Source organism: Papio anubis, chromosome 14, assembly GCF_008728515.1.
Source record: "Papio anubis isolate 15944 chromosome 14, Panubis1.0, whole genome shotgun sequence".
Classification (NCBI taxonomy): Eukaryota; Metazoa; Chordata; class Mammalia; order Primates; family Cercopithecidae; genus Papio; species Papio anubis.
In genome coordinates, this window is record NC_044989.1 from 78,262,927 (window position 1) to 78,285,876 (window position 22,950).

The following is a 22,950-nucleotide window of genomic DNA, read 5'->3' on the forward strand; positions in this document are numbered from 1 at the left end:
AGATATGATGTATACTTACTGTGTATAACTAGTATATAGAATGTAAGTGATTTCTCAAAGTTGATGTTACATCCAAAAATTTGCTAAGTTCTTTAATTAAATCTTCTATTTTACAGCTACCTATAGGGTTTTCTTTTATTATAGTTACATCATCTATGAAAGGGCTGCTTTCTTCTTAATTTATCTATATGTTCTTCTTCCTCCACTAATTGTTATTCCCAGTACAAGAAAATTCTTTATTGTTTTCTTGGATTTAAATGGTCTAATATTTGCCAATGATAAATATATGTATTACATATTTGTGTACTCTCTCTAAATAAGGATGTTCTTTGCTATACCGAAATTACTAAAAATGTTTTAAAATTTCTCACATACATAATATCTGCTAATAGGAAATCTAATGGATTTGCTTTTTGCATCTCTTGATATAAATGTTTTTCTCCTTTAGTGCTTTAATGTAGTACATTGCATCAATTGATATTCTAATTTATAAATAATTCTTAGTGTGCCGAGAAAACCCATCTTTCTCATGAATTTCAATTTTGCATGTACACGATTTTGTCTAACTTTATTTATGATGTGTGCCTCTCTATCCATAACTGAGTTATTTCTGTTGCGTATGTCCTCTTCAGCTTGGGTTTCTCAAGAATTCTCTAGTGTGATAACAGAATTAGACACATTGCCTCGTGACCTTATCTATTAATGTGTAACATTTGTGAAATATAGGTGCATTTTCATTCTTTGATGTTTGTAAAATTTCCCTCTGAGTTGTTTAGCAGGGATGATTTTTGGCATGCAGCTTTTAAGAACCGATTCAAATTTTTTCATGTTTTTTTCACACTTTCTTTTCATAGTATTTTAATTTATATTTGCAAATAATTATTTCAAAAATTTTTTATACATAGGGCATATTTTTTAAATGTTTTATTCATATGTTGTTAAATCTATTTATAGTTGCTTCTTTTATTCCCGCATAGTATCTATTTGATCATCATATTTGTCAGACTTTTGGCTATTTTACTTGTTTCTTCAAATTAAACATAATTTTTTAAATTCATTAATTTCTGCTCTTTTTAAATTATTTATATTTTTATGTTTAGTTTGAAATAATTATTATTTAGTGTAATTTACAAAATAGTCCTGAGAATTGTACACCCTTACTAAACTTCCTCCAATGGTAACAGTTTATATAACAGCAATGTACATGAAAACTAGGAAATTGACACTGGTATATGCTGTGAACTAGACTTCAGACTGTTTTCACCAGTTTTTATATGTGTGTGTGTGTGTGTGTGTGTGTGTGTGTGTGCAGAGATGTATGTAATGACCACCGCAATCAAGACCGAACTGTTTCCTCACTACAAAGAAATTTCCTTTTGATTTTATACTTCTACCTTTATATTTATCCTTTATAAATTGTGATTTATCCTTTATAAATCACTAATCTGTTCTTGTTTTCCATAGCACTGCCATTTAAAAAATGTTACCTAAAGTGAATCATACAGTGTATAACCTTTTGAGATTGGGATTTTTTGTTAAGGACAAGGCCTCTGAGATAGACTCAAGTTGTTACATGTATAAATCGTTTGTTTATTTTTGTTGCTAATATTCCATGGAATGTGCATATCACAGTTTATTTAGTCATTCATCTATTGAAGGACAGAGTTGTGTCCAGTGTTTGGCTACTATATATAAAGCTTCTATGAATATTCGTTTATAAATTTTGGTGTTAATATAGGTTGTTATTTCTCTGAGATAAATATCTAAGACTGCAATTGCTGGAATATATGGTAACAATATGCTTGGCTTTTTTTTGTTGCTTGTTTGTTTGCTTGTTTTGAGACGGAGTCTCACTCTGTCGCCCAGGCTGGAGTGCAGTGGCGCGATCTCGGCTCACTGCAAGCTCCGCCTCCCGGGTTCACGCCATTCTCCTGCCTCAGCCTCCCGAGTATCTGGGACTACAGGCGCCCGCCACTGCGCCCGGCTAATTTTTTGTATTTTTTTTAGTAGAGACGGGGTTTCACCGTGTTAGCCAGTATGGTCTCAATCTCCTGACCTCGTGATCCGCCCGCCTCGGCCTCCCAAAGTGCTGGGATTACAGGCGTGAGCCACCGCGCCCGGCCGATATACTTGGTTTTAACATAACTACCCAATAATTTGTTAGTGCTTCTGTCATTTTACATTCTTACTTGCAGTGTATGAGAAATCGAGTTTCTCTGCATTCTTGCCAGCATTTGGTATTATTATTTATTTATTTATGTTTACGTTTTAACCATGCTGATAGGTGTGTAGTAATATCTCATTTTGATTTAATTTACATTGCTCTACTATCTAGTGTGTTCAATATATTTTTTATGTGCTTATTTGTTACACATATTGCATGTTTAGTGGAAAGTCTATTCATGTCTTTTGCCCATTTTTGATTTTTCTGTGGTACTATTGCTGAGTTTTGAGAGTTTTGAGTTATATTCTAAATGTAAATTATTTGTCAGATATGTGGCTTGCAAATATTTTCTCCCAATCTTCAGCCTTTCCATTTTTTACATAATAACTTTTTTTGGGGGGGGGGTGGGCAAAGTTCAATTTATCTCCTTTTTTTTCTTTTATAGATTAAGAAAAGTCTTCATCTTGCCCTAGATCCCAAGTCCCAAGCTCCAAACATTTTTTCTTACATTTTTTTTTCTAAAATTCTTCATAGTTTTACATTTAAATCTATAACCCATTTGAGTTAATTTTTTTATAAAGTGTGAGTTTTAAGTTAAATTGAGGGTTTCATTTGTTTTGTTTGTTTTTTGCTTATGGATGTCCAGTTACACCATCACTATCCATGGAAAATATTACTCTTCCTTTAATAAATGGCTTTGCAACAATTAGGAAGCTTTAGCGATCAAATGTAAATATACACATTTACACTTTGTATTATGCAAATCAGGCTATGTTTGATTTGTATGCTTTTTTTTTTTTTTCCCAAATCTTTACCATTCTGGACTTACCTTTTTAATGGAAAATTTTTTTAAGTATATCAAAAATAAAGGCAGATTTTAGGAGATACTGTAAAGATACTGTTCATTAACTAAATTCTGACCCCTTAGATAAGCTTCAATCACTGTTATAATTTAAATCTAAAATTTAGATGAACAAAAATACTTTGCTGTTCAAGCTGATTTGATCCAAATCTTTGAGACAGAACATTTGTAAAATATTAATATTGTTAAGGTAACACAATTCCACTCACTCAAATTTAATATTTTAACTCAGGCATTGTTTTATTGTTTTTTAAAAATTCTTAAATAAATATGCATATCCCCAAAATGTTTCACTGATAAAAAGAAAGCAACTTATGAAGCTTTGAGATTAGTGCCTGTAGCCTAAACAGCATACATTAAATTAGACAAAAGGCATATAAAGATTAAGAACTGAATGTGTCATTAGGATGCTGGTAGCAATGAGGAACTAAAATATTATGTGAAGCTACGTATTCTATGTTTCTTTCTTTTTAATGAAATATACTTACAATTCCATTACCCTCTTAGACTCCAATTAATCTAACACAAAAGCCTCTCCAAAAATACCCATGTGAATTTTTCTTATATGTTTAGTTCACTCCCACAATAACATCTAATTATATGAAACTTCAAATGAATAAGGGGAGGCTATTATCTAACAAATACCTTAAAGGAGGCAACTGTTTTTCAAATTTGTTTTGAAACCTTGCCGGCATTTTTTTCTGTTACCCGTAAATGAAACCGCTAACGTTTAGAGTATTTATGGAACCAGATTTTAATTATATTTGCAAGCTATAGGGGTCTGGTAATATGGTCATTTAAAGGAATTATTGTTTATTGGTGTTTACTACATTTTAGTTACCATAAGCTATAAAATATTTTTTAATTCCACTTAATTTTTGCATATTTAATAACTAAAATGGCAACATCTGCTCATCTTCTGAGCTAGTAAGGTTTAAAGGTTTTCACACGCGTATCTAATATTCAGTAAAATGTGAATTACTACAATTTTTCAAGAATTCTACAATTTAACATTATATGAATAAGAAACTTAGGCAAAGAATATTTGTGGATTGTCCATTGTAAAACAACTTGTATCTATAACAAACCTAATGCGGAAATGGAAAGCTAACTGAATTTAGCCCCAGAAATGAGGCAGTCCCTTGGTCTATTTTTTTCAAAATGTTTGCTAATTCTCCCTTCATTTGACGAAGGCTAATGAAATTGTTTAAAATGGTAGCATTCCAGGAAAGACTATTTCTGACATTTTCAACACTACATCATCAAACTCAGAATGCCCAGAACCGTCCCAAGCACCTCTTCTTCCTCCACTGTTCCTCTTTTCCAACTTGATAGACACCTCATATTTCCTGACATTTCCAACTTTTTCTTATCTATTATTAGATAGGAAAATAGACAAGTTGGTCCTCCCCACTGAACAACACGATTTCAGTGCTGTTCTCTCATGTTTTGTAACCTCTTTTCAAATAATATTCTGTCTTCAATCTCCACACCTGACACCTCTCCTTAGACCTTCAACAGAGTACAACTCTCTTTTGAGATGAGAAAAGGTCATTAAATGTAAACCTCTTCAAATCTCCCTCCCTACTGCATCCTTCTACCTCATTTAAGTTCAAACCCTAACCCTGGAAAAGAGGGCCCGATCTGGTACACATGCCAGTAATACCAAAATCTGCTAATGAATCTTGTTCAACAACTCTTTTTTAAAAAATCTTCAATACTACAACTTCTTCCTTGCTAATTAAACTTTCTGCCTCATTTTTTTTTAAGGAGAATAAAATTCAATCTGGCATTTTATTTATTTATTTGAGATGGAGTCTGGCTCTGTCACTCAGGCTAGAGTGCTATGGTGCTATCTTGTCTCACTGCAACATCTGCCTCCAGGGTTCAAGCTATTCTCCCGCCTCAGCCTTCTGAGTAGCTGGGATTACAGGTGCCCACCATCGTGCCCGGCTAATTTTTGTACTTTTGTAGAGATGGGGTTTCACCATGTTGGCCAGGCTGGTCTTGAACTCCTGACCTCAGGTGATCCACCCACCTCAGCCTTCCAAAGTGTTGAGATTACAGGCGTGGGCCACCATTCCTGGCCTCAATTTGTTATTTTAAATGTGACCTCAGGAGTAATTTCCCTTATATGTAGCCAAATTTCTCAAAAAAATAGCAGATTACTCTGTATTATTATTATTATTATTTTACTTTTTAATCATTTTGCCTGTGCATTCATTGGGCACTTGTCTTTTCTGACTTCCCTTCTCTGAGGTATAGGATGATACTAATGAATATATCTATTTTGAAATTATACCTTCTTTTGGCCTCCAAAGCAAACTTCTCATAATGGAATCAATTTTGTCTTCCACCGAATATCGAGCCACCCCTATTCTTTTTCTAATAAAGTTTCTGCTTCTCTTTATTGGCCATTTAAAAATTCAGTTGTTTTTAGGTTTGTCCCCTTGTCTCTCCTCAGTTTGAACACCAAGCATTGACTCAGAGTTATCTCCTACCTTTATTCAAAAGTCTTTTATGAACCTTACAAACCACATGATCCCCCCCCCCATAAACCTCTATTATAGTATCTAATACACCTTATTGAAATGATTTGCTTTTTTGTCTATTATTCCCAGAAAACCGTGGAATGTTTAGATACAGCGACCATGTCTTCTTCATCTTTGAGCACCTCATGTGCAGCGTAGAGTCTCAATTATTCGATGCACTCAAGTATTCACTGATTGAACAAATGAGTAAACATCTTTTGGCCTAAATTAGATTACTCTTTTCTTGTGACAGAAATTCTCATGTTTACCAGACAGTGAAGTACGAGCAAGATCAGTTGCTGATGTTAGCCTTCTCATCTAGGATTCCAAAGAGCTTATCTTCTTTCTGACAATTAATTATTAGAATATATTTGTAATGTTGCATGACTCTCTTTTATACTTATTTTTACTTTTCTCAATTTTGCCTTAAATTTATTGAGTTCCAGAATATCCCTCTGTTTCTTATTTTAAAACTGATGGGCATTTTTGAATTTTGATCAGTGTGGCTCTCCACAGATGAGCTTATTTTTAAATCCCTGGTGGCCTTTATGCACTAAATAGAGCAAGTAAATGAAAAAAAAAGCAGAGTTTTAAACGAGCTTTCTGAATTTAAGTCGATTCACTTGCACATTTGGAATAGTATAACTAATTCATTCACTCAAGCTACTCATGCTACTCAAAATCTAACGTCCTTATATCCCGTAAGTGAATAATCACTTTCACTGTCCTCTCTTTGCTGGAGAGATGGAAAAAGTAACTTACTAATTAATGACCTCACAATATCCTCCAGTTTGAATGGTCTCTTAAATTTGCAGTGAATTCAGATTCATAGTCTTCTTCTGAGCTAGTTTAGTCTCCTTTTGATGAATCAGTTTCTTCCAGGTGATTGTTCAGGTTTCCTATACTGCCAGTTCATCTTCCAGATGGCTTTCTGAGTGGTTAGGATAGGGGAGAAGGTGTCACAATTCTAGCTGAAGGGTAATTCCTCTAGTCTGTGATGTCTTTTGCTACTCTGGTCTCTGGATTTATGACCACTAATTTGCAAACTGTTCAATTTAGTTTGAACTTTGGGCATTGAATAGCACCCATTGCCATAGTCTGATCAGAAATTTACACCGGTGTCAATCCACTCTCCCTATCTCTTTGTTCTGTACCAGTCCACTGCTTGTGGTCCTGCCTTCTCCTCCCTTCCATAATCGCTCATTGTGACTTATTGGAACATTTGGAGTGCATGCATGCCCTCTGTGGAACTTGTTGAGCCAGGAGTGTTCCGTAAGGCTGTCAATTAGGACACATTTCCCAGCAAATTGTGTACCCTCTCTCCAAGGACATATTGGGCATGGCTTAAAGGTTTGGAGTCTTTCCAAGCTATTCTTCTCTGTCTAAGTATGCCCTTACTCATCATTGGCTGGCCAATTTATTCGAATTTTTAAACAATTTATGTCTCCTTGAGGTTCAAATGGCAAGAGAGAGAAATAGAGAAAAAAGCACAAAGATGGGTATGTCTGTCTCTTGCCTTTACTGTAGTCCTCTGCCCTAGAAATATTCTGCTTTATTCCCTGCCTCCTTCTCCCTGAGAAGACTTCCATTCTGTAAAACACCAAGGTAAAACCCTGTAGTTCTGTCCCCTGGTATGTCAGTGGCAGGCCAAAGAATTTAGAAACACCTCTTTACTCGTAATGATTCTCTTAAAACAATATCATTGCTATGTTCATACAAGAAGTTTTGTGACATATATGTAAATAATTGCATTTTAGTTCTAGCTGGCATCAAATACCCCTTGATAGGTCAGTATGGAGATAAAAGGCAAAAAGACATAGAAGATCCTGAAACAAATGAATAAACGTTTGCAAATATATTTAACCACTACACACATTTTAATAGTTTTTATATCCTTGTCATGGACATCACAGTACCCTCAAGACAAAGGTACTCATTCTTACTAGGTGTTGGAAATATTGCCTCTTAATGGCATTGCATCCCTCTCCATGGCATTGCATCCCTCTCCATTGACTGACCTTGGCAAAGAGGAGCTGTCTCATCTGAAGTTATGTCCCTTCTTTGAGTCAGGCCTATTTTCAATAACTAGTTGATGGAGGGTACAAAGGCTAAATCTTTCGACTTCAGAACAACTCTGAATCTCAGCAGCAGCTGCCATACAATCTGCTGAAGCTTTGGAGGCAAATATATCTCAGTTTAACCTCTCCCTCTGTGAAAGTCAGTTCCTTCCATTTCCTTACAGGTGTTGTCCTGAGAACTCTCCTCAATCAATCTTCTGCAAGTAAATCTCCCTTTAAGACTCTTTCTTAGAAAATCTGACCTTTGATAATTGAATGGAGAGTTTGAAGCCAGATGCCCTACTCTGTGAAAAGTGCATTATAGTACAATATTCCCCTCTAAGCAATTGTATTTTCCTGACCTACTCACATACATTTTTCTCCAAAGCTCTCCTCAGCAATCACCTCATGCACACAAATCTTTGTCAGAGTCTCCTTCTTATGGAAACTCATCTATGATAATCCATCACTATTTTAGGTATAGTAAAGGGAACAAAATATTGTGCAGGTGAAAAACTAAGATGGCAATCCCTTAAATTTTCACAGTAATTTTATATTTTGCCAAGCAAAGTGATATTATAATCTTTGATTTGATCTACTTGAGTGAAATAGTAGGAAAGGGAAAACACTGAAAGAAACCAAGTAGCAGTATTTACTGAGGACTAATCTTTAAACCTATAATGTTGAGTTGAATTTACATGTATTAACCTGTACTTCTGATAGTGACAGGAGGCAGCCAAATGGCTAGGCAGATAAAGATGGGTCCCTGGTAAAACCCCACCTTAAAGACAAAAAACAGTCTGAAGGCTGAAAGATCTAACTGCTGGTCCTGCATGAAACCCACAACCCAGAGTAAGAACTTTTGTTCCTGTTTGCCCACCCTTTCCTGATTGATTCTTTCTAAATAATCCCTTTTAACAAAACAAATGTTGCCTTTTCCAATACTGTTGTACTACAGCTTGCTCCTTCCGTATTCTGAGCCCATAAAAATCTGACTCAGTCACATTGAGAGGACTTTTTCTGCCTTCTGGTAGGGGGACCACCCCTGCATCCTCTTCCTGTGGAAAGCTGTTTCATTATTCAGTACAACTCCCCAACTTGCTCATTCTTTGATTGGCAGTGTATCCTCATTCTTCTTGGGTGCTGGACAAGAACTTGGGCTCCACCAAGAGTGGATACCCAGAAAGTCTGCCTCAAGGCCTTCTGCCCTCACTGGCAGAGGGCAGCCACCACTCACAAAAGGGCCAGGGGCCAACTGAGTGCCCAACCAGATCCTGCACTCACTTGCTCACATGCTTCTTCTTGCAAGGGGTTGAGTGTAGCAGGCCAAGTAGACATAGCATCCCTGCTGTGAGTCCAGCAAAGGGACCAAGAGAAAATTCCTGTGTCACTTTCTCTAGTGGTCTGAGAAAGGTTTTGATCTTACTACCATAGGCATAAATAGCAAACAGGCCCAATGAGAATTCAGTCTCCCTATATCTTGCAAATAATTTATCTGACCACATTGAACACATTGAAAATCACAAAGAAAGAGAAGTATATCTTTGAAAGTAAGTGAAACAAGATTCAGAAGAAAACATTTGATATTCTCTAGAACAGGGGTCCCCAACACCTGGTCTGTAGACCAATACTGGTCTGTGTCTTGTTAGGAACCAGATCACACAGCAGGGGATGAGTGGTGGGTGAGTGAGTGAAGCTTCAACTGTATTTATAGCCTCCCATCATTGCTCAGTTACCACCTGAGCTCTGCCTCCTGTCAGATCAGAGGCAGCATTAGATTCTCATAGGAGAGTGAACCCTAGGTTGCATGCTCCTTATGAGAATCTAACTAATGTCTGTTGATCTGAGGTGGAACAGTTTCATGGTGAAACCATCCCAAACCCACCATCTGTAGAAAAACCGTCTTCTATGAAACCAGTCCCTGGTGCTGAAAAAGGCTGGGGACCACTTCTCTAGAATATAAGAATATCTAGCTCCTGTAAATTAGTAGCAAAAAGTCATGAGGATATAAAATCTGAGAAAGAAACAGGCATCAGGAGCAAGAAAATAAGAATGCATGAAGTAAAATGTGTAAAGAAATTAAAGCAAATTTACAGAATCCATACTGGCAACAGTAAAAGGCTGATGCAATGAAGCCAAAAATAAAAGTTGCACCATGGAAGACAAACGCAGGAACTTTTTCCCTATATTAATTTTTTTAATGGAAAAATAAGTGAAAATAACTAATATGAAGAGAAAATTAAAGAATCAATAGAAAGATCATTTGCAATGCTGTGTGCAGAAAAAATGATAAAAAATATAATGAGTGATAGAACAAATAATCCTTTTTTGTACTAAAGAAAGTCTTTATATGAAGTACTTATGGGACAACAAAATCAATTTTAAAAAAATTAAGGATTTATCATTGCAGTTTTTGATAATTATGAGGAGTGGGGGAACAATCAGATTAGAGTTCTCAATGAAATACTCTTTTTTTAAAGTGACCTTTAGAACATTTAACAATCTATGTTGGCTGATATTTGCAAAGATATTCCTGTATATGTTGGTTTTGGAAAACAAATGAGCACCCAACTCCTTATTTCAAAAGTTTTATTTCAATGTGCTTCACCATTGGCAAATATAAAACTTGACTATAGAAGAAAAACACAGAAAAGGCAATAATATATAATATCACTTAATACACACTGGGGTTATAGCTTTATAATTCCTTTAAATCAGGTTATAAAAACAAAACTGAAGGTTTACATATACTTGATGTAAAAGGATGTATATTAAATAATGATGCAGTAATAACCCACAATAATTCTTTATTGAAATATTATATTATCCAAATATTATATATAAAAAATATGCATCTTATATAACTTTCATCATATTACCATGTATATATTTCTATTTTACAGGTGAGTAAATAAAACTCATATTTTTTTTTCTTTTTTCCTAATGACCACAAAGTAAAAAAATAAGGAAAGGTTTTAAATAATCAGTTGCTTGACAAGAAATTTGATTCATCTGTTCCATGGAACACATACTAATATCTATATACATTTTTTTTTAAAAAAAGAATGATTTTCATATATGAGGAATTAAAAAACATAATTCCCCTCCCCACACTTACTGGAGGTGTTTTTAAGTTAGTTATTGTTAATATTCACACTGCTTCAAATTTTCCAAATAACACAATCTTATATAATTTTAAATTTGCCATCTTTTCATTCTTCTATATAATTTGTTTTAATTCCTTTCTGCTTAGAGCTTTTTATTCTCTCCCTTTTTGACTCTTTTCAATAATGGCCAATACCATTATTTTTCGAAGGCCCATTGGCTTATTCTTTGGTTTTGTTTTAAATTTTTTTTCTATTTAATAGAGATGGAGTCTTACTGGACTGCTCACGTTGGTCTTGAACTTCTAGACTCACACAATCTGATCTCCCACTTCTGCCTCCTAAAGTGTGGGGGTCATAGGTGTGAGTCACTGTCTGTGGCCCCATTGACTTATTCTTAACTAATTAGAATTACGCCATAGATGAGTATATCTCCTTGGTTATTTTGTCTCTACTTGCTTCTATATATTCCATGTATCCCATAAATAGATGATGAGAACATCTTTTCTGAGCACAATATCCACCTGGCATGCTGTTTTATATTTTATAATCTCCGTTAGTTGGCCTTCAAGGCTGTGATCCACTGGTCTCCTAACCCAATTTAACATCATACTTCTTGCTAGATCTAAGACTGAAAGTAGTGACATACAAGGTAAAATGCATGCACATTGAAAGTAGTTAGACTAGAATTAAAATTCAGGATTCACCATTTACCAGTTGTGAGACATTGAGGTCTTTTGAATATTTTCCTCTTTAAGTAATGATATGTTTAATAATAAAAGTAGAATCCACATTGCAAATTTTTTGTGATAACTACATTTCATACCTTTTTGAAATCAGTTATCCTGTTGTGAGGGCTCAAAATACGCTAATCAACGTCCAAATTGAATGCATAGTTCAGTTGTGAAAGGTTTGCTCTTAAAATATTATATTCTCTCTTTCTCTCTCTCTCTCTTTTCTGTGTGTGTATCCGTGTCAGAGGTGGAGTGGGATGAGGTGTGTGTGTGAGATTCCCAACTCAGAAAGTGGGGGCTTAAAGTATTTCAAAAATAGTAGGCTGTATGTTAAAATATTTATGAGGATTGTTAAATTACTACTCTTATGATAATAGTTGTGTTAATTTTATAATGGTATCCAACATATAATGTATGATTTTTGTTGTATTTCTTGTTTTTTTTTTTTTAATCTCACATGCTTAGATGCTGCTAAATAAATAAATGTTCAAAACTTGAATATTAAAAGAAAATATTTGTTGGTACTTTTGTTGTTACCATTGCCTTAGGTTTTGACATTAAGTTACTGTTGGGAAAGAAAGAACATTTACACTACTCTTGATGTAACACATTTATAAGAAAGTACCTGTTAAATCTATAAAACTTATTTAAAAGCTATTGGTCAGGGTACAATTTCATTTTAAAGTTGTCATTTAAGAATACTCAAATGCACATAATAAAAGTTGACATTTCATAGTATTATCTACTACTCGAAAAGAATTCTTGTTATGTTTCACTATTGATGTCATGTTAAAAGATAATAAGATTTTAAAATTCTGAACTTTACGTGAAAATGGAAACATTTCCTATTGTGTATTAAATGTTAAGAAGCAATCTTCTTGAAGAGAATGAGGGGAAATGGAACACATTTTCAAAAGACCCCCACCCTCTGCCTCACAAAATATAGAAATAGTGTAAAATTTGTATTGTGTTACCTATGTAATGTATGAAGAGAAATTCAGCAAGTATGAATAAATAAATCTGCGGGAGAAAACACTGGAGTGTGCACTTCCTTGCAGAGGTCCTTATGTTACATAAATAGGTAGGTAGCTAGACAAACCAGTGAAAAGATAGAGAATATTACTAGCAACACTGCTAATTCCCCTATTGTTTGCCATCACGATCTTTGGTATTCAGTGAGTAGAATTTTTAATCTTCACTTTGGGAAGAAAAAACAGGAGGCAGACTTCTCTGAATTAACAAGATCATATTTTAAAAAGTCTTATGTATTTAACACTATTTAATACTATTTAAATACTACTTTGTTTTTTAATTACTTACTTTGTGTTTTAAACAATTTTTTCTGTTATTTAGACGAGATTTAGAAATGTCCAAAATCAAGAAAATAGGAAGGAGAAAATTATTCATAACATTAGCATCAAAACCATTTTAAAAGAATATGTCTAATTTTCTTTTTAGTATATGGTGATTAAGAAGATTAAAATGCTGCCTCTCTTGAAGGAAAAGATGGATAATTTAGGGATATTAAATCTGTCCCAATGCAAAGCTTTATCTCCTCTAAAAGAGCTATTTCTCTAATAAATCAGGAACAGTATTTTAATTATGTATGGCATTTATTTCAGCATTCCAATCAGTGCAATTCATTGGGCAGCTTTCTTTTGTCAGGCATAACACATACACGGAAGAAAATTTATCCTGTAACCTCAAAAAGCTCACAATTTTTAAGAGAGACATAGAAATATATCAAAATATAATATTTCAGACATCACTGGAACTTTTGACAGTCATCATATATGAAACCAGAAAAAAACTTTAATAAATTTATAAAAATATAAACTCATTCTCTTATGGAAATTCAAAAAAATTATAAATGAATAATAAAATGTCAGGCAACAGACCTTGTACTTGGAAAATTGTAAACTCCCTTTAAACAATTATGGATTAAATTAAAATTTCAGAATCTAGAAAATAAACTACATATCAGAACCTGTCATATATAACTGTCAAAGAGCTCTGATGTAAAGTTATTATGTCGAACTTTCATAGTACTTGATGAAAAAGAAATAAAACTAAATGAAACACTTCTATAATTAGCTATCATGGCTCCACTTGTATTATACAAACTCTTTTCTTGAGAACAACTACAAAACTAGATAACACACCGAGAAAATAAAAATCTCAACTGTTTGAAGTCATGAGAAACTGGGCAATAAATTCAGGACTTGAAGGGGATAGAAGAAATATTCTTTCCCAGAATCTTTTCTCCTCTAAGGTCATTTCTTGATTCCTGATGCAAAAATTTGCAGCCTGGTCAAAAGCAGCAACCTAGAGGTTTTGCCAAAGTATCAAAGGTCTGGGAAGATGAAAATTGGAATCCAGATCAACTAAAGTAGAAAGTCTTGAAACCAAGATTAGGGAACCAGATATTAGAAGCCAAGAAAAGGAAACTACAGATATGAGCCTGACCTTCTATGTGAATTTAGATCACAATTTATTGCCAAATTCTAAAGGGGTAAGAGATAGCAACCAGCTATAAAGCTGGCTCATAGAGCTGAGGAAAAAAAAATATATATATATATATATATATATATATATATATAAAATGCACAAGCTTAACAAGAAACTGTGTACTTGGTCAGCATGGTAGTATTTCTATTGAGATCCCTGATAAGATATAACCTAGGAGTAGGGCAAACTAGAATTAGACATGACTTCCTCCCTTTTAACAACCACTCCAGGTCCAAAGGACTTCAAACAAATGCATTTGCTAATGGGGTCAGTTGCTTATTCATCCTACTCGCACTACTGTCCATTCGAGAACTATCTTCTATTTGGAGACATGTGGTATCATCCAGAGGCTCTGTGATTTAATATATATGGCATCTAAAATTAAATATAAAATGAATGGTGCAATAGAAGGTAGTGACCAAATGCTAAGATAAAAGGTCAACATAAAGACACCGGAAGTAGTTCAGATTTGGGGGTTATCAGGCACGGACCTTCAGTTTGCTCTGCTTAATATGGTTAGAAATAGATGACAAGATGAAGCATCCCACAAGTGAACCTAATCTTAAAAATATATAATTATATACAAATTCTATAATAAAATATAATAACCAAAATTAAAAATCAGTAGATGGGTATGATAGTAGAGTAGATGTAATATCTCCATTGAAATGGTACTAAGCATTTGGAAACTAATCAGGTTAAGAAAAGATCATGAGAGTTGGGTCCTCATGATAGGGTTAGTGCCCTTATAAGAAGATACAAGAGAGCTGGATGGCTGTCTGTCTGCTGTGCGGGGACACAGGAAGAAAATGGCTGTCTGCAAGTCACAATGGAGACTATTATCAGTAATTAAATAGCTAGCACTCAGACCCTAGGGCTTCCCAGTCTTCAGAACTGTGAGAAATAAACTTCTGTTGTTTAAGCTACCCAGTCTGTATTACTAAATTATAGGAGCCCAACCAGAAGAAGACACCAGAATATTTTCCAGATCAGTAGAAAACATTGAGTGAAACAGGAAGGTAGAAAAAGTTAAAAAATACAGATAATAGCATAAAATGATTATGAAAAAAATGTACAGTTCTAATATACAGGTGATCAAAATACTAAACAGGTTTAGAATAGCTTCACAAGCAATATTTGAATAGATAGTAGAAGAGATTTTATGAAATTAATACAAATCCTACCCACAAAAATTCAAGGAGCCATGCAAACCCCAAGCAGAATAACCTCCCTGCCCCACCACACATAGCCCGTAGGGTACATTAAATAAAAATATTAAAAACTAAAGTCAAGGACAAACATTTTAAAATGGCTACAAGAAAAAATATATATTCATTTCCTTCAAAAATGAAGCTTTAGGAATGACAGTTATTTTTTATCAGAAATTCTATAAATTAGAAGATGATACAACGGTGATGAAAATACCAACAACCCAGAATTTAATATCTAATGAAAATATCCCTGCATGTAAAACATTGAATCTAAAATTTCTATTTAATGGACCTACATCACTAAATCTAAACAGATCTCCTTTCTTACTCCTTCCTGCTAAATTCCACATCCTAAATATCCGTTTCCACACATATTTTGCTAATTATGTCGACATAAATTTGAAAATTTATGCAATTCTTTTGGTGTTTACCTCACCTCCTCATAGTGAACCTCACTTTGTAATGCACTCTTTGGTTCCGTTGGGACATGAATCTAGTTACAGATCTATTAGCAAAAAGAGGTGGATAATATGACCGAACATGTAAATAATATATAAGATTTCTTATATTGGTTTATCTATCATGGGTAAGATGCATACCCATGAACGTATTTGCATTCTTAAAACTATATTTTATATTAATTATGATTATCTCTGTAGGTTACATTTTTGATAAATTTGCTTCTAAAAATTCTTACTTTATTTTGTTTTCCTAAATGAGCATTTATTAGTGGCATAAAAATCTCAACAATTAAAGATCATATATGTGAATTATTTATGCAATAAGATAATTTTTAATAAATACTACAAACCTAAACATTTGACACAGATTTGTGACTTTCACAACCTCAACACTTAGAGTTAGATCTAGGGCCAAAGAGTGTGTTTTCAGAAATGCAGGAATTGAATCATTAGGAATATTAATTACAATTTCAGTGTCTCAGAATAGAAGGCTCAGCTTAGGAAAAAAGTGATTTAACACTAAGAATATTAGTAAAGCCCAACATTCTTTTTAAAAACGAATGCCACAGGATGGATCATGGATCCATCTGGAAGAATTTACATGAATGAAATTTTGGGGGGGGCTTTTTTCTGTTTTTTGGTATTTCTAAGTTGAGTAATGCTGTAACTCCTAGAATTAGAAAGCCTCAGAGAATATAGAACCTATGTGAAAGGAGTAGCAAACATTTACGTGCAAAAAAAAAAAAAAAAAAAAATCAGATGTGGGATGGAAAAGTGATTTTAATTTTGGCAAAAGAGGCGAAATAATGTAAACATTTGGAAATATTTAGGATAGGACAAATTAGGTTGGATCATAATAGGTGAAAATGTCTGGAGAACAATACCACTAGGTGCAATATTTCTTTACTGTGTTGTCCTACATGGGCTCATAAAATGTACACATCAACACAATCCAGTTAAATAGCATCTTATTAGTTTTTTTTGTTTTGTTTTTGTTTTTTTTTTGTAAAATTATGACTGGAGGTCATGGCAGTGAGATTATCACATGCCTTTTATAACAGGTCACATAATACCTTTTGTGTACATTAAATTTCAGGAAATGTTTTATCTCTGCAAAAGAATTTGTAAATTTTCTACAGTCATAAAAAGAATACAAAGAATGCATACAACAAAATAATCATTCTTGTTATGGAAAGAAGAGGACGTATAAAATACATACTATAAAAACTTAATGGGTAGATTTCATCTTTCCTTTGATCAATATTGAAAAGACTGTATGTTAGACTAATTCTCCTCTTTTAGTAATCCCAATAATGGACACAACTAAGCATGTTTCCACCTACTAAAACACTTCCTTGTGTTCAATCCAAATGCTTTTTCTTTCTTTTTTGCAGTGAAGTTAGGTGTGAAGTTGCCTGACTATAGGCAACAAGGCCATTTCTTATGGGGAATGTTGGTTCTGTCCAATAATATATGTTCAAAAAGCTCCTTTTCATGATGAAAACACCTGGGATAATATGGCTTTTGAATACTTTCTGATATTGCAAATAAATAAAACTTGAAGCCTTTGCCTAAGGAAAAAAGAGCATACCTCAGGAAACGAGTTAGATGTGTTGGTGTCTTTGCACTTTACTGTTGCTGTGCATCACATTTATGAAGACATAATAAATAGTCATAATAGAAAAAGGGTAGTTAGAATAAAATAAAGTGGCCCATCAAGTATTCAGCCCAAGTTTATTACCACAGTGGACTCGGGTTATAATTACCAACAGAGGAGAGAATAACTATAAGTTATTTTGATGTAAAAAGCATATTATACTAAGCCAACATAATAACACAGTTTTTATGAAGCACAGTAATTACACTGAAGACTCACAGAAGTGCATTTTTCTAAAAGAAGGAGGTAGGTGTTGATAAGCTTCCATTGAATTTTACAGTTGCAATGAACACAAATAATTGTCATGGCAAAATAATAAAAGTGTGCTGATTTTTGTTGCAATGCTTGAGAGAGATTAAATTATAAAATTAAAAAAATACTTATTAAACAGTATGAAATGTCTTATGTTTAATGTCTTTATTTTAAAATGACTTTTTTTCATAGAATTTTTTTGTATATTAAATGTTGTTTATTGTCCTTCACTGGTAGTATGCAGATTGTTCCTGTTGCTAAGAATGCTTTTCTGTAATACTTTAGTGAATTAATATAGGCAAAAAGGACTTTAAAGTAAGTGTTTAAATATCTACTTTATAAAACTCTCATTAAGATTTGATCTCAAGCTACTATGGCTTTATCACTATATTTGATTTTACATTTGGAAGCTTAGAGAAAATTCAAATGTTATCACCAGTTACTTAATGTCTGGTAAGTAATTAAGGCTCATTAATATACATTTGAAAGCAAATGACAGGCTCTTAAAAACACACACACACACAGGGTCAGGAGTAAGTCATGATAGGACTAAGCTGTTATAATGGGACAGCATAGATAGAGCCATAAATTTGTACAAAGACTATTTATACAAACCTGACAATAGGCTATATGCTGATGGACCAGACTGATCATGAGGAAAACACTTGATATAAAATAGTTGAATATCTTAAGTTTCGTGATATGCATGTAGTTTTAGAAACATAAGTAGAAATAAAAAATATGCTTGGGCACAGTGGCCCACACATGCAATCCCAGCACTTTGGGAGGCCGAGGTGAGTGGATTGCTTGAGTTCATAAGTTTGACACCAGACTGGAAACATGGGAAATCCCATTCTTCCAATAAAGATAAAAATAAAAATACATTAGCTGGGTGTGGTGGTGCGTGTCTATAGACTCAGCTACTGGGGAGGCTGAGGTGGCAGGATGGCTTGAGCCTGGGAAGCAGAGGTTGCAGTGAGCTGTGACAGCACCACAGCTGGGGCATCCAGTTCAGAGCTGAAAATACCTTGAAATATTAATTTCCCATTTTTTCTGAGATATCCTGTATTTTTAAAATATAATAAACATGAGAAAACATGTCACATTATACTTTTACTGATCTAACTAGCTTCAAATTCCCATACAGAAACAGATTAACAGAAACAGAAACAGCAACATTAGAGAATAGCAAAATAGTAACATTTCAAATAGTAACATTTCAAGAAAATATATACACATTCACAGTATGTGATGGTATCCACTTACTATCTACTGCCTCCATAACCCCTAAAGTCTTCTGAAGGTGAGGGGGCAATAAAAGTTATTAAAATAAAATGGTTAAGAGGGGTAAAACATTTTTGAACCATGTCTGTACCACAACAAAACACCTGATGGGTTAGTGAGAGAGAGTACAAAGGAAATAGCTCTGTGCTTTCAATTCCAGGTAGTATACTAAAAATAATAATCTTACTGCTTTCCACATTTAACAAATAGAAGTTAACTAATTGTCAGTAGATAGTCCATTTACATTCTCATTTATTATTCTTTTTATTCTGATTATATGTTTATTATTTCTCATTTTATCTATTTCCTCATTTTAGATTCATTACTGCTTTGAATATATGAGCCAACATTTCTTTTCACAACCTTTTCACAACTGGGAATTCTTTAGAGAAATGCAATCTTATTTCATTTACTTACTTCACCAGTAATGTCATTACTATGCCTACCTAAGAAGAAAATACATCATGTGGCAGAGGACTAGAAAGAAAAAACACCAACAAAAAAAAGGCTGTGAAGATTTGATCATATGCCTATGTGGGTGGTGAATAGAATATTTCTTTAATCTCTGTCAGGAATATAAATCTCATTTTGATGCTATGACATAATAAAGTGCATTATTTTCCTGAAATTTTCCTCTTATCTCTGTTTTATATTTGCATAAATAATCCATTTAAGTACTAGATTCTGAGATAATATTTGCTATAAATGGTTTTAATTTTATCAAGAGAAATATATTCAAAGGTGTTGTGAACTTACTTTATTTCATCTATCAATTTATAATTTCTATCAATTTATAATTTCTACAAGGAATAAAAACAGATTTGCATCTCATGTCAGTATAGACAATAATTGTCTCTTCATTAATTTTACATTTGTCTATACACGAAAAAGAAACCAAGGACTTTGTAGTTGAAAAAAAAATAATTCTTGACATATTTTATTCATTATTTCAGCAAATGTTTCTTGAGAATATACTTTTTGCCAGGCACTTTGTGAAGTTATGAAAGTAGCAATGAAAAAAAAAAGGGCGCAGGGGTTTGGGGATCCTATTTCTAGTGAGTGAAACATGTAGAAGAATGATAAACAGAATATTCCAGTCATTGACACGGTTTGGATATTTGTCCCCTTTAAATCTCATGTTGAAGTGTGATCCCCGAGGTTGGGGATGGGGCCTGGTAGGAGGCATTTGGGTCATGGGGCCGGGTCCCTCATGAATGGCTCTGTGTGCTTTCCACGGTAGCAAGTGAGTTCTGGCTCCACTAGTGCACCTAGAGAGCTGGTTGTTTAATGGAGTCTCACATCTGCCCCTGGATAGGCATCCAGGCAAAAGAAACAGTAGGTGTAAAAACAGCAAGAAGATTAGCATGGTCGGAGAGGAGAATAAGAAAAACCAAGGTCAATGGACCACCTAAATTCTTGAACAAAATTTATCTAATGGAAAATTCTGGGTTAAAATCTTCAGGAAGTATAAAGATGATGAGACTGAAATAAAACATGCATACTTAAGACTTTGAAAAAATAATGAACTCCAGCTTCTCACAGTGGGACCTATTGTAGAGAGAGGTTGTGAAAATCTCTATTCTTGTTTTTGAGACAGAGTCTCGCTCTGGCACCAGCCTGGTTCAAGTGATTCTCCTGCCTCAGCCTCCCGAGTAGCTCGGATTACAGGCATGCGCCACCACGCCCAGCTAATTTTTGTATTTTTAGTAGAGACGGGGTTTCACCTTGTTGGCCAGGATGGTCTCAAACTCCTGACCTCGTGATCTGCCCTTCTTGGCCTCTCAAAGTGCTGGGATTACAGGCGTGAGCCACTGCGCCTGGCCAGAAATCTCTAGTCTAACATCATGCCCATCTCACAATCAAATACAACACTGGCCCATGGTAACACACACCCTGGCACTGATCTGGGGATTATTCCAACAATTACGGTCCTCTATTTTCCTACATTTTATTTTACTTAAACTGTTTTAAGCACGGCATACATAAAAAATTAGACATATATTTACAGTTCCACAAAGTTGTACGAAGTAAAAACATATACAACTGCCACTCAAACCAAAAAACAGAAATTGACAGTACTAAAGAAGCCTCCTCTGCCCTCTTCCAGGAATTTTCATTTCGAAATTAACTTTTTTAAAAAATTAGAGCAGACAAATTCTGCCTGGGCACATTATGCACATGCTTGCACCTATATATACTCTTTTATGTCTGTTGTTTTTGCTCAGTATTACATCTGTGAGATTTATACTCTCTGTGAGGTCTAAGGTGACATGCATATTTTAATTAGTGGATAATTCCTGTTGCATGAATACACCACAGTTCATTTATTCCTCTACTGTTAATGGTTAAGCTGACTATGTGGAATACAGTGTGAAAACAAAGAATGATGCATTCATAAACGTCCATCAGCATTTACTCCAGATTTTAAATATCTTGCACACTGGAGTACATAAACATACATCAGTGGATATGAAGTAATGAAAATACTGGGCAAAATTTTGAGGCATAATCAGAGGCCAGGATGCTAATATTAATAGTTCATTGCATTGTGTCCAATGGAAGACGCAAACATTCTAGATTGTGACCGAAAATAGAGAGGAGCTCTGCTAAGCATCATTAAAGAAAAGCAATTCAACCAAAAGATCAGGTAAGACCAACATAATGTTAATTCCTATTGCTTCCTTTGGTAACACCAGAAAGCAAAAGAAGCAAAGCAAAAGAAGCATTTTTTTTCTTTTTTTAAAAAAATAGTATCTAGGTTTATTAACATCTTCAGTTACTGGAGGTTGGTATTAGCAATGATTAAATTACTCTCAAACTTTCAACGTGATTGGGGATCCCCAATCCTGACTGAGATTCAGGAGACCAGATAGTCAAAAATAAGGTAAAACCAGTGGTAAAAAGCTTCACTTTCTTCTAGATGACTATTAGAAGATGCTGTGACAACTGATTTTATTATGCCAGAGTAGAAAGAAAAAAGTAATAGTATTTAAAGAACTTAGTATTGATCTACTCAGTATATACCTGGGCCCAATTCACAAAACAGATATTCACCCAGCAGTATTATCTGCTACAGAAAAATCTTGAAATGCATTAAAAATTTACCAAATTAAAATGGAAGAATAATCTTGATTATCAATAGCGAGTGGCCTCTTGGGAAAGAGCAGAGAAAGCAGTCTCTCCCCCTCTCTAAGTAAGTACCTTTGTGTTACGTCTCACACTTTGCCCTGAAACAAAAGATACAAAACTATCTGAACTCTATCCTCATTGACTTCATCAGATGAAGAATTTTATTAGGCAATGGAAGACTATGACTGAAAAGAAGTTTTCTTTTGCAAGTGAAGAGAAGTGGGGGATTTAAACAATGCTATGTAATGCCTTTTAAGACATTTCTGACTAGTATTTCCTTAAAATGCCACAGAAGGCAATTCTGTAGGGTCAAGAGCAATACTTACGTATTCAACGAGGTCCTTCTACTAATAAATCCTTAAATTTCCGTGAGGGACAACATCATGAAATCCCACATCTTTGCATTAAGGTATAGACTATGTTGTCTAATAAACAATTACCTAATAATAATGTTGAGTGCACACACATGTACACACAAATATAATACATACCCATATGAAGGGAAAAGTAAATAATATATTACTCTTGGGCTAATAACTTGCTGGCTGCTCAGACAAAGGGACAGGTTGATGTAAAAAGCAGAGGGGAATTTCTTTGGTTCTTTTCACAAATAAATCATAGTGTGATAAAAGATACCCTGTAGAAAACATATTATGAAAAAAAATCATTTACCAGACAACTTGACCATAAATCTACTTGTGATTTAATTGGAACAGTATAGCCTACTGAACTAACTCAAAGAAGGTGAGGAAAGGGAAACATATTTCTCTTTGGAATTAAAAGTACATAATATATTTTTATTATCTAGAATGATGGTGTATAGGTGGGTATCAAAACTCTGCCTTCTAAATGTTCATAACACAGGCAGGAATAATGCATAATTCTTTTTCCAACATCTTATCTAGCATGCTTTATTTTCCTGACCTTCTCTTTGCTTACATTGATTATTTTATCTACGTGGTACTACCCTCAAAGATTGCAGCCCAGAATCTAAAC

At 34.1% G+C, this 22,950-nt stretch overlaps 1 long non-coding RNA gene across 1 annotated transcript in view; it reads right to left on the minus strand.

The window, feature by feature from the left end:
* Nucleotides 1–10,365, minus strand: part of LOC103881235 — a 36,312-nt gene extending 25,947 nt beyond the window's left edge. The window contains exon 1 of the long non-coding RNA XR_004178318.1: nt 6,320–10,365. This is a non-coding gene — a long non-coding RNA (uncharacterized LOC103881235). The remainder of the gene's footprint in view (nt 1–6,319) is intronic.
* Nucleotides 10,366–22,950: the final 12,585 nt, after the last annotated feature.